This window comes from Lagenorhynchus albirostris, chromosome 2 (genome assembly GCF_949774975.1).
Source record: "Lagenorhynchus albirostris chromosome 2, mLagAlb1.1, whole genome shotgun sequence".
NCBI lineage: Eukaryota > Metazoa > Chordata > Mammalia > Artiodactyla > Delphinidae > Lagenorhynchus > Lagenorhynchus albirostris.
The window spans coordinates 161,466,495-161,478,701 of record NC_083096.1 but is presented as its reverse complement, the minus strand read 5'-3'; the positions used below and the strand labels follow the sequence as shown (position 1 = coordinate 161,478,701).

The following is a 12,207-nucleotide window of genomic DNA, read 5'->3' as shown; positions in this document are numbered from 1 at the left end:
GAGCCAAGAAGTTGGGGTCAGGCACATGGCCTCACAGTTCTCAGTGCAGGGCAAGGTGGCAGCTGCCCTCACCCCAGGCTGGCGACACCCCGCACGTTGTGTAGGCAACGCACCAGGAGCGCCTTGTCCACCATTAATCCAGGTACTGAGCTCGTCCTGGTGCTGAGGTTGCAACCCCATGGGGGTCACCCATCCGTCACAGATTCGCTTTGTCCAGGGTCCCACAAACGTGTAGCTGGCTCTGGGTGGAATTTGCCTCATAAGCTGCTGTGAAGACTCCATGACTGACCCACATAATGTACTCAGTGTAATGCCTGACACTTATTTAGGGCTTAGTAACATTGGCCATTCTTGTTGCTATTATCATGATTACTGGTATATGCTGGCACCTGGCTAAACTCTTTTCATCTCATTTAATCCTCACGACCACCTGCTGGTTTATCCCCATCTTGAGGCCCCCAGAGGTGAGGTCATCTGCCCAAGAACTTACAGCATCTAAGAAGCAGAGCTAGAAGTCAGTTCCAGCGGAATCAGTCTGGGGTGAGAGTAGGTGGGGGTCTCTGTAAAAGCCTGGACTTTACTATCTTGTTTGGAATCCAGATGGGATTCATGAGGCTCTAGAAGTTAAGGGATTTGTCCTGGTCCTGCAGCAAGTTCCTCCCTCCAGTCCAGGCTCTACCTGTTGCCCCTTCCTAGATGTTTAAGCTCCCAGAGCCTAAGGGGGATGGGAGGCAGGGGGCATTGACCCCTGGTGGGAGGGAAAAGGGTTGGAGGCCGCAAGTGAGCAGAAGGCCAGGCAGGGCTGGCAGAAAAGAAGAGTCAGGGCAGGAGCCGGCTCCTTGCTGAACTGCCTTCCTGGAACAGCAAGGAGGCTCTGGTCACAGCACAGAGGCGGGGTGTGAGCCTGCAGGAAGTGACGGCTGACATCCTAGAGGGTGGGCAGCCCCAAGGTGATGGCTTCAGCCTGGGAGGGACAAGGGGTCACAGAGACCTCAGCAGCCCACATGGAGAGGGAGGGCAGGCCCAGGGAGGAGGGACGTGACTGGACACTGAGTGATGCAGATAGGCTCACTTTTCCGTTTGGAAAAACTTCCAGCGAGGTATTTAAATGTGCCGTGGAGGGACAGCACCAGGAGAGACCAGCTCTTGCTCTGAGGCAGTGGAACCGGCCCGTGATTAGAGTCTGAGGTCCTGATTCTACCCCCTCCAGGTTTGCTGAGTCTTCCGGAGACCGCTGGGCCCCTCGGTGTTTCCATCTGTGAAGTGGGAAGGGTGGACGCTGGTTCCCAGGGTCCCTCTACTCTGATTGTCTCTGATGTTCACGTATAATTGGAGTCTGACTTCACCTGTGATCCTGTCGTGTGGGTGACAAAGGAGGGTTCGTTCTCGGGGCCTGGGAGGTCTGGGCTGAGCAGGCAGGGCTGGCCGAGGTTTGGAAGGACAGCCTGGGGTGGTATTTGCCCTGGCCCCTGAGATCTGGGCTGAGTTCTGCTCTTCCTGTGGGATTTACCCGAAGCCCAGTCGCCACAGATCCTGGCCGCCTGGGTTGTGGCTGGGGAAGCAGGTCACAATAGGCAGCAGGTGAGTCTGCTTGTGGCGTGGGGGGCATGGGTGCAGTCCCAGCTGCGGAAGCAGAGGGCCTCTGGCTGCAGGCCACCCTCACTTCGGTCTCAGGGAAGTGTGGCCAGCAGCAGGTCCAGTGGCTGCTCTAGGGAGCCCAGGTGCCAGGCCCAGCTCTGCCACTGACCATTTGGTGACCTCGATCAAGTCCCTTCGTGTATCTGGGCCTCTCATCCCTGTGCGTAGAATGGGAACCTTGGACCTAGATCATCTCCTGGGCCCTGGCTCTGAGCCCTAAAATCTGAAGATCCTGGATTCTGCACTTATCTTTTCTGGCCTCAGTTTTCTCATCCGTGAATGGGAACACGTGTGTGGAGGAGCCCAGAAGAGGATGCCAACCCTCTCTTCTGTGTGCACAGCCTATGTATCTGGCTTGGTCCCCCACCAGGTCTCTGAAGCAGGCTGGACCGGGTCAGTGGCCCATTTTACAGATGGGAAAATTCACGAGGGCTCTGTGGAGCTCTTGTGGCTGAAGGGGAGGGCTGAGAAATTATGGCCTAGGAACTCTGGCTCTGGGGCCCTCAGGGAGCTGGGAGGAGGGAAGAGGCCCCATCCTCAGTGCAAGCCCTTTCCAGGATGTTGGAACTGCGCCTGGCTAAGGACTTAGTTGGAGTGTCGGGGATGAGCACCCTCGTCGGGAACCCAAAGGAGAGTGAAGAAAGCCCTGGAAGCATGTGGCCAAAGGATCTCATCAATCTGGAGGCTGGGGAAACTGCCTGGCAGGTCCTGAAGATCAGGGAGCTCTCCGATTTGGTAGGGAGGGAGGGGGAGGGGAGGAAAGAGGAGGGAGGGAAGGGGGCGAGTAGGGAGGGAAGAGGGTGTCTCAGTCTCTACTTGGTGGGCAAGAAATAAGACTTTCTGTTTTACAGTTTTATGTCCGTCTCCTAGGTCTTATGCCAAGGCTCTGTTCTGCTGGGGGTGATGGAATATTTCTGTCCCCTTCTAGCTCTCTCCCCACCCCACCACTTGGAGTTTTACCCAGTGCCAAGCTGTCTGGTTGAGGGTTGGAGCTCTGATCTACAAAAATTGTTGCCCTCTTGTCCCCCTATTTTAAAAGTTAGAAGGCCTGGCGTCAAATCCTATCTTTGCCGTGTACTTGCTCTGTGACCTTGAGCCAGCGACTTCCTCTGTCTGAGCCTTTGTTTCCCGATCTCTGAAATGGCAACAGCAATAGTACTTACTGCACAGAGTTGTTCTGAGGATTAGATGAGATAACCCACTACCCAGCCTTCTCTTCCTCTTTCCCTGTGTTGGCAGGATCGCCAAGACCCCTTCATGGTGATTGACCTGGGCATGCTGGCCCGCCGCCATCAGGTCATCCGCCAGGCCCTGCCTCGGGTCTCACCCTTCTATGTGGTGAAATGCAACAGCAGCCCCTGGGTGCTGCGTGACCTGGCCACCCTGGGCACTGGCTTCGACTGTGCCAGCCAGGTGAGCCTGGGCCCAAGGCCAATTGTCTCATTCACGGGCCTGACACTTCCTGGGAAGAAAAGGCCAGTTGCCAGGGGTCCTGGAGTGGGGACTGCAGCACCTTGAACAGGGGAGGACACTTATAATCCTCAATTGTTTGGGAAGGAATAAATGAATGAAATATGGGTGTGGTCAACCTCCTCCTGGTCCGCGTGACTAAGGCAGACAGCCTGAGCCAATGAGTGGAAGCACAAGCTTGAAGCCACAGAACCCGTTCCTGTCTTGGCACAGCTATTTCACCTGAGCCTCAGGTCCTTCCTCTTGAAAATGGCGCCAACTCTACTTTCCTTAGAAGAGTCTAGAAGCTTAAAGAGCACAATTTGTGCTCAGCGCACTGCATAGTAGGGGTTCAGTCAAGGGCAACCCCTTTTACTCATGCCCAGGCTTCCTGTCCCCAAAGAGTAAAGGGCAGTGAGGCAGCCCCCTGCTCTGGCTGTTACCCATGCCAGGTGGAGCTGGAGCAGGGGCTGGGCCTGGGCGTGGCCCCCTCTCGTATCATCTATGCCAACCCCTGCAAGCCTGTCTCGCACATCTAGTATGCTGCCCGCCATGGGGTGCGGTTCCTGACCTTCAACAGTGAGGGGGAGCTAATCAAGGTGGCCCAGCACCACCCTGGGGCCAGGTGAGACCAGTGGAGGAGGGGCGGTGCAAACAGGTGGAGACAGGTAGAGCAAGGGACCTCAAGCCTGGGACCCCAACAGATGGAGTTGGGCTGCAGGAACCAGATGAAGGTGGTCCCATATGGTGACTGGCACAGACCCAAGCAGCAAAGTACAAGAATTTGGGTCAGTGGCCCGATGCCTTCCCTGGTGCACATTGGTGCTAAATAAATGTTGCCTGTGTCTGCATAGACACTAGGCAGAGCCTAGCATTAGGCGGTCTGGCATTAGGCGACATCATGGAAAAGGCACGGAGTTGGGGAGACCAGGGCTCACATTTCAGTTTCATTTGTCACATGCTGTGTGATCTTGGGAAAGTTATTTAACATCTCTGATCCTGTAACGTGGAGACCTATGGAAGGTGTATTTATAATTTTATCCTTTTCCTGCTTTTTCTTGCCTGGGCAGAAGTCTGTAAGTAGTGAGTGTGTTCACTCCTTGGGACTCCATGGCTGGACAGTCCAGAGGAACTAGGCGGGGGTGGGTGGGAAGCTGGAGGGAGGTTGGGTCGGGGGCATCAGGGCTCATGTGCCTAAGACCCCCTGGCATCCTTTGCACCCCTCTCCCAGGCTGGTCCTCCGGCTGTGGACCCAGGACAGTGAGAGCATCTTGCCCTGAGCGCCAAGTTTGGGGCCAGCCTGGAGGTGTGTGAACATATGCTGAAGTCCACCAGAGACCTGGGGTTGGCGGTGGTTGGAACCAGGTGAGCGCACTGGCTTTCCCTGCCTGGGAGGCAGGAGTGCTGGCTTCCACTGTCGATCTCCAGCTTATTGGACACCCTCCTGTCAGCTGAGGCCCCTCTGGACCTCGTGATGCTCCATCTGTGCTCAGCGAAGAACCTGGATCTTATCTGGGATTGGGGGGGGCAAAGGAGGCACAGGCCCTGGGTGCAAAATTTAAGGGGACGTTAAAACACAGTACTCTAGATAAATAACATTTTAATATTTGAAAAAATAAAAAATAATGCAAAAAAATTCATAATGAGGAAAATATCAAAATTTTAACTGAAGACAGGACTGGCATTTCTGATTTTTCCTTTTGCTTCAGGGTTCAATTACTATTACCAATCTTGTCTTTATTTACATTATTTATTTATTCATTTAATATTTATGTATGTGTGTATGTACGTATTTATTTTGGCTGCACCGGGTCTTCGTTGTGGCATGCGGGATCTTCGTTGCAGCACGCAGATCTTTAGCTGCAGCATGTGGGCTTCTTAGTTGCAGTATGCATGCAGGATCTAGTTCCCCGACCAGGGATCAAACCCGGGCCCCCTGCTTTGGGAGCACCGAGTCTTACCCACTGGACCGCCAGGGAAGTCCCTATTTACATTTTTAATGTTTTATTCATTAGTGATGTTTCTGAATCAATGTTGCTCTTTACAACGATCGCGTTAAATGTTCTTTATCTGGATTCCTTAGTGTTGTGGCACCCCCTGGACTTTTGCACTGGCCTCACCCTACCCAGCCCTGATTGGTTCCTCAGCCCGCCCTGCCCTCCAGCATGGGGATTCGGGGTTCTGAGCACACTCCTTCCAAGGTGGAAGAGAAAGGGAGCCCCTGCAGTGAGGCACTGGGAGGGGCCTGCTAAGAGAGGTGACCGCCACCCAAACGTGAGCGCCCCAACTCAAGGATGACCATGTGTCAGTGTTTCTGACCCTGTCTGTCTTCCTACTGATCCTTGCTTTTTCACACGTGTTTCTCTACATGTCACTCGACATGGGTTCAGCTTCCACGAGGGCTCAAGATGCCAGACACCCCACAGCTTCACGCAGGCCATCACCAACCGCTGGCGCGTGTTTGAGATGGGCTGCGGGGTCAGGCATGACATGAGTCTCCTGGACATCGGAGGGGGCTTCCCTGGAGAGGAGGGCTCTGACTCTAAGTTTGAGGAGGTGAGAGGGGAGTATGAGAGGGAGCCAGGTGTCCCAGTCTGGGTTTAGGGGACAGAGTGTGTGTGTTTGGGGAGCTCGTGGAACTGTGAGTCGTATGCGCGTATATAGCTGGGATTCGTCTGACTATACTTACACAGCCTGTGTGCATATATGAGCACGTGCATATCTGGCTCCGTGTCTTTCTTTAGACATGTTAGTTGCTATCCCCGGTTAAGCTACAGTCAGGTAGAAGTTTGCTATCCCTGAGACCCAGGGAACATTTCATCTTCACTGACTGTATTAATTTAAATGGTTCCAGATTCAGACATCTCAGGGTGCTATATGCTATGTGCCCTTGGACAAGTTACTTCCCCACTCTGGGCCACAGTTTCTACCTGTTTCCTCCCTAGTAAAATGGCACACAGCGTCCACACAGCTGTCATGGGAATGAAGGGAGACGACGCAGGGAAAGCTCCCACAGAGGGACCGGCCACATTAGGCTCTGGGTCTACCCCTGCAGATGGTGGGAGTGATCAACACCGCCCTGGCCCAGGACTTTCCCTAGGGGAGAGGCGTCGAGGTCATCGCAGAGCCCGGCCGCTTCTACGCAGCACCTGTCTGCATGATCGCTGTCAACGTGATTGCCAGGAAGGCTGTGCTGGAGCCCGGTGGATGGGCAGGGCACTATCCAGGCGTCCCCCGGCCCTCAGGGGAGAGGATGGGCAGGGAGTCTGGGCTCCAGCCCTGGGCGGCTAATTAGCAGGAAACAAGCTTCAAACTGGGTCTAGGAATGAACCTGTTAGTATCACTATTTTGTTGTTCTGAAATAGACTGGGAGGTGAGAACCAAGACAAAGGGTCTTCATTATTCCTAAGTAGCCAATGGATTTATATTGTGTTTATGGGGGTAAAGTTACAAAACACAGCCCATGAGGTTCACAGACACCATCGTGCTGGTGTGCACCTTAAATTCATCCAGCAGGCATTTTCTAACAGGTGCAAATTCTTATACCAAAAATATAGTGAGTAAATACAAATTCTTACGACAAATATAAGAAGGCACTCTCGTTGTTGTCATGGCCTGAAGGTTAAGGGTGACATCTATAGGGTAATGGTAAACCTTTGACAATTGAGGTTAACCACCACAGGGGAGTTTTTTGATTGTTATTTTTGCAGCAGGAGTGGGGTGGGTTAGCTTTTCTCACAGTGAGCTAACCAGAAACTCCATTTCATGATGAGATGGAGAATAGATGTCTCCCGCTGGCTTAGTGCTTTTATTCTCTGTGGCTGTATGATAATGGACATGTAAATATTTATAACCTGCTTTAGTCTCCTCCCTTATCCTTTTTGACAAATGATCGGCCCACAGCTTTGTAATCCCTGAGGCACTTGTGTCAGCCGGTTGCCATTTCTTCACAAAATGTCTCATTAAAGATTATTGTGATAGGAAGCATTTGATTTCAAGCCATCATTTAACAAAAGTCTAAGTATTAGGGGCTTATAATTATTATTTTTAAAATTTATATCTTTATTATGGTAAGGGGTAATTTGTGTGTGTGTGTGTGTGTGTGTTTTGGCCGACCCATACGGCATACGGGATCTTAGTTACCGGATCAGGGATTGAACCCGTGCCCCCTGCAGTGGAAGCGCGGAGTCTTAACCACTGATCCACCAGGGAAGGCCCTAGGGGCCTGTTATTTTTATTTCCACAATAACAAGAGATGCCAATTATTAAGTATCTGTTATGTGTGAAAAACATATTTTCTCTCATTTCTGCTCCACAACCCTGTGAAATAATTTAGGGGCATTCCCATTTTACAGGTAGAGATAGTGAGGCTCAGAGAGAGGAAGTAACTTGTCTGAGGCAGCACAGCTAGCTAGTGGTGCAGCTGGACCTGGGTCTGTCTGATTCAAACACTGGTGCACTTGGATTTGTACTACATGCCAAGCAGAGTTGGGCTCTTGACCTTAGGGATGTCTTGACTACCTCTCGTGACCAACTAGTTTAGGGACAACTGGGGCTGTGGCTACAGGAGATGGGATCGGTGACGGCAGCTAAGAAAGCAGGGAGGGGATGGTGGGAAGTACACCGGGGAGGGGGCAGAAAAAACAATATTCAGAAAGATCTGGGCATATAAATGCCCAAATGTTATGAAATGCTCCAAATGTTAAAAGAGATCAGCACAAAATCCTGAGTTTAGATTCAAGAAAGCAGTGTTCTAAGAACAGATGAAGAGTGGTTGTGAAGAAACCGGCTTGGTAGTAGGTCCTGTCCAAAGGATCTGGGGGTCACAGGTGACCACCAGCTCAGCATGCATCAGGAGTATGATGGAGCTGGAGAGAGCTGCCACACGCTTACTTCGGTAACATCAATAGAGGCAGAAAGTTTAGATGGAGGGAGGTGACAATTGTGCTGTACCCTGTGCTTGTCAGAGTTGGGCACTGTTTTTGTTCTAATCAGGTTATGTAAGACATGGAAATAACTGTCACGAAGAAGAGGTTATTACTCACAAGTTTCCTCTGGAGAAACCAGAGGCATGGCAGGCCACACAGGGCCACAAGGGGAAGGACCGGAGTGGTTCAGCGGGCAGAAGGACAAAGGGGAAAGCCAGGCCAGAGCCTCTACTGTAGTTTTCAAGGATAGGAGTGGGTGAGGCAGGGTGAGCTGGATTGGCAGGTGTGGGACTGGCTAGTTTGAGCAATTTCAGCGGGTTGTGGGGGTAAGGACTGCCCTGGGGCCGCTAGCCAGAGGTACTGCCTCAAGTTCTGGGAGCTCCATCTAGGAGGCAGTTTGCGGTATGGACGCTGAATTGGTTGGCTTGCACAGGAAAGGCGCTCTTGTAAGGCAGTCGTTTGCTATCTCTAGGAATTAACCAGCCCGGGGAGGAGCAGCCTCTCCAAGGTCAGCAAGGCCCCAGATGCCAAAGCATGGAGAACATGTAGTTTACACAGGCACCCCTTTGAGGAAGGAAACTGACAAATTAGCACATCACTGAGGAGCAACCATGATGGAATTAGGTCCTGAAGAGGCCGTTTGCCCCCAGTTTTTTTTGTTTTGTTTTCTTTTGCGATATGCGGGCCTCTCACTGTTGTGGCCTCTCCCGTCGCGGAGCACAGACTCCAGACGCGCAGGCTCAGCGTCCATGGCTCACGGGCCCAGCCGCTCCATGGCATGTGAGATCTTCCCGGATCGGGGCACGAACCCGTGTCCCCTGCATCGGCAGGCGGACTCTCAACCACGGCGCCACCAGGGAAGTCCTGCCCCCAGTTTTGACTCATGCAGCAGGGGCTCAGGGAACCTGGTCTAAGGTGAGGGCAGAGTACCTGAGACCTGCGGCCTGGGGACAAATCTCAGACCTGCCACAGTCTCCTGTGTGACTTCTGACGAGACTCAGTTTTCTCAGCTGTAAACCAGGGCTCATTGTACCTGCTCAGGGTGTAGTTACAGGTTAAATAGCTTAATACATGTAGAGAGCTTGGAACAATGTCTGGGCTATATCTCATGGTATGTTAATTAGATTATTCTTATGAGGAGAGGGGGAAAAGGGGCAACACCCTGATGCGGGGAGCAGAGGGGCAGTGGGAGAGCAGAGGACAGGCCCCAACCGTGCATGGGTTCAGAGAAGGCTCCTGGAGTAGGGAACAGGCGTTATCCAGCGCTGATCAGAGGGTCAGGCCTCCCCCAAGGGTGCTGGGCTCAGGTGTTGAGGGTCAGCGGTGAGACCTGGCTGAGCACAGCTCCGTCCTGCCATCTGCCTGCTCTCAGGAGGCTACTGGAAGCCGCTGTTCTATCTCAACAACGGCCACTACGGCACATTCTGCATTTTTCCAGGGAGCCTGAACCCAGGATGCCCATTGTGGTGAAGGTAAGGAGAACTTTTTGTGGCTCTGGAACCTCCCAGACTCTGAGACCCCCTAGTCCAGCCCTCTTTGGGCAGGGCTCCCTGCTGCCAGGGGGAGAGGCGAGAGATCTCAGATGATCGGTGGCTTGACAGATTGTCACACCTCGTGCATGTACCAGGATGTGTACGTGTGTCTGTGTGTATTGGCAGGTGCACTTCTGTGTGTGTGCCTTTCTCTGTGTGGGCCTGTCGATTCACACCTGTGCAGGAAGGGGGGTGTCCAGGTCCAGGGGTCTGTGGAGGGGTGTGTGTGCAGCTGTTTGGCTGTTTGTGTTTCCCTGTGCATGTCTCTGTGTCGCTATGTTTGTGGTTCCAGAGTCCTTGAATCTTGGAGATGCAGGAGACTTAGGAAGTAGAGATTCTCAAACTTTGCTTCACATGAGAATCATCTGGGAAACTTTCAAATACCCCTATGCCCAGACCATGCCACAGACCATTGATATCGGAACTTCTCATGGGTTGGGACCCTGACGTGATCCTCAGGCGTTTGCAGTGCAGCCAGGTTTGAGTCCCGGTATTTTGAGTGATCATTAAATAAAATCTTCCCACTTTATAAATGGGAAAACTGAGGTCCCATCTGTATCTGCACTTGTGAACTGGCAGGGCAGGAGTGTGTCTCTAGAGCAGAAGCTCCATGAGGGCAGGGCCAAGAACAGTGCCTGGCACATAGGGACCACTCAGGAATTGGTCAGAGGGAGTGAATGACAGAGTCTTTGCTGGTACCTTCCCTCTGGTGCCCTGGGGGAATGCCCTGCAGGCTGGGGAGTGAAGGGGGGGTGTCTTCCTTCTCTGATCCCCACCCCCCCGCCACCATGTCCCTGCAGGACCTCTGCCCCAAGCTGCCCCTCTTCTCTTGCACCCTCTACAGCCCCACGTGCAATGCCTTTGACAAGCTCTTCTTGAAGGAGGTGCAGCTGCCCGAGCCGGACGTGGGCGACTGGCTGGTCTTCCCCTCCATGGGCGCCTACATGTCCACCATGAGCTCCGCCTTCAGTGGCTTCCCTCTCCCCTCCCATCTGCTGCGCCACGGGACCCGAACTCAGGTGTCTGGAGGGAGGTGGAAAGGGGCTGGGCAGTGAGGGGCTCTCACCAGCATCTGAACTTGGCAAGGGGAGCTGGTGGCTGAGCTCTGGGGTCCCAGGCCCTGGAAATACCCTACTCCCCAGACTGGCCCCAGCAAAGCCCAAGATGTCTGGCTGACCTTTGACACTGGCCTCTGCCTGTGGGGGTGACCCTGTTACAGCCTCTCCACAGGTAAGTCCAAGGTAGCCCACCTGGGTTCTGACAGCCCTGATGCGTAGATGCCCTTGTGGGCAGAATCAGGCAGCCCTGTGTCCCCAGATGACCCTCAGCCCCTTCGCTGAGGTGCCCCCACCCCGCTCGGCTCTGACCATCTGCAGCTGCCCTCCGGGCTCCCTCCTCAGGTGTCCCTTCCCCAGCAGCTCCAGGCTCCCTCACAGCCCCGCCCCAGGATCCCCTCTACCCAACCTAGGGTTTGCCTCCTTAGGTAGCAGAGGGGGCCCTCGAACACCCCTTTACTGGCACATTCCTTCCACAGGAGCCTGCTGGAGACTGCACTGTAGGCTGAGACAAGGCCAGGATGGAGGGGCTTCCGACACCTCGGGGCGCCCACGGGGGGACGCTTGGGGGCAGGGATCTGGGGTGAGGAGTAGCGTGGAGGAAACAGAGGTTTGGGTGCCTCTGAAATGATGGGCAACCTAAGGTTCAAAACTGTCTTCTGGGCTTCCCTGGTGGCGCAGTGGTTGAGAGTCCACCTGCCGATGCGGGGGACACGGGTTCGTGCCCCGGTCCGGGGGGATCCCGCGTGCCGCGGCGCGGCTGGGCCCGTGGGCCATGGCCGCCGGGCCTGCGCGTCCGGAGCCTGTGCTCCGCAACGGGAGAGGCCACAGCGGTGAGAGGCCCGCGTAACGCAAACAAACAAACAAAAACCTGTCTTCTCCCTAAGTGGGCCTGAAGCCTAGGGTAGCTCTTCCGGGAGGCTGATCCTGCCCTGCCTGCTCCTAACCCGCTGGACCCTGGGGTGGGGCAGGGAGCGGAACCTGCGCTATTACAAGAGTGCCCCCTGGAGGCCATGCCCTGGAATGTGAGGCAACCTGCATTGACCAGCACCTTGCGACGCTTTGGTCCTTCCTTTCCTCCAGTTAGTGACCCCTGCGTTGTTCCAGAAAGGTTTACGTGAACCATAGGCACTCACCCTAGTGGAGAGAGCAGGGGCATTGGAGTCAGACAGGTCTGGAGGGGATCCAGGCTCCACCACATCCTGGCAGTGTGGTCAGAGCCTCAGTCTCCCCATCTGTGAAGTGAGGGTGAGATTAGCATTCCCCTGGCAGGGCTGTTGAGAGGATGAAGCCAGATAATGCAAATCCTCATTCAAGGTCAGTTCATGTTCACCTGCCTCTGGCTGCCCTGATCCTGGCCCTGGCCTGCTCAGAGGCCACCCCTGCCCCCACGGTCTGGCCATCCTCAGGGAGCATGCACACAGCATCTGGCCACACAGCTAATGCGCCATGTGGGTGCCTCAGACCTGACCTTGGCCTTAAGAAACGCCCAAGTTGGGAGGTTGGATGGACAAGGTGTGGATACAGCCGACTCCGAAGCGGGGCAGATGCTACTGCATGTCCCCCGGGCACACTAAAACTTTAAAAACAACAACATTTGGGGAG

At 54.1% G+C, this 12,207-nt stretch overlaps 1 pseudogene; it reads left to right on the top strand.

Annotated features, from left to right (window-relative positions):
- The first annotated feature begins 2,241 nt into the window (after positions 1–2,241).
- On the top strand, positions 2,242–11,106 carry LOC132515575 (antizyme inhibitor 2-like; annotated as a pseudogene).
- Positions 11,107–12,207: the final 1,101 nt, after the last annotated feature.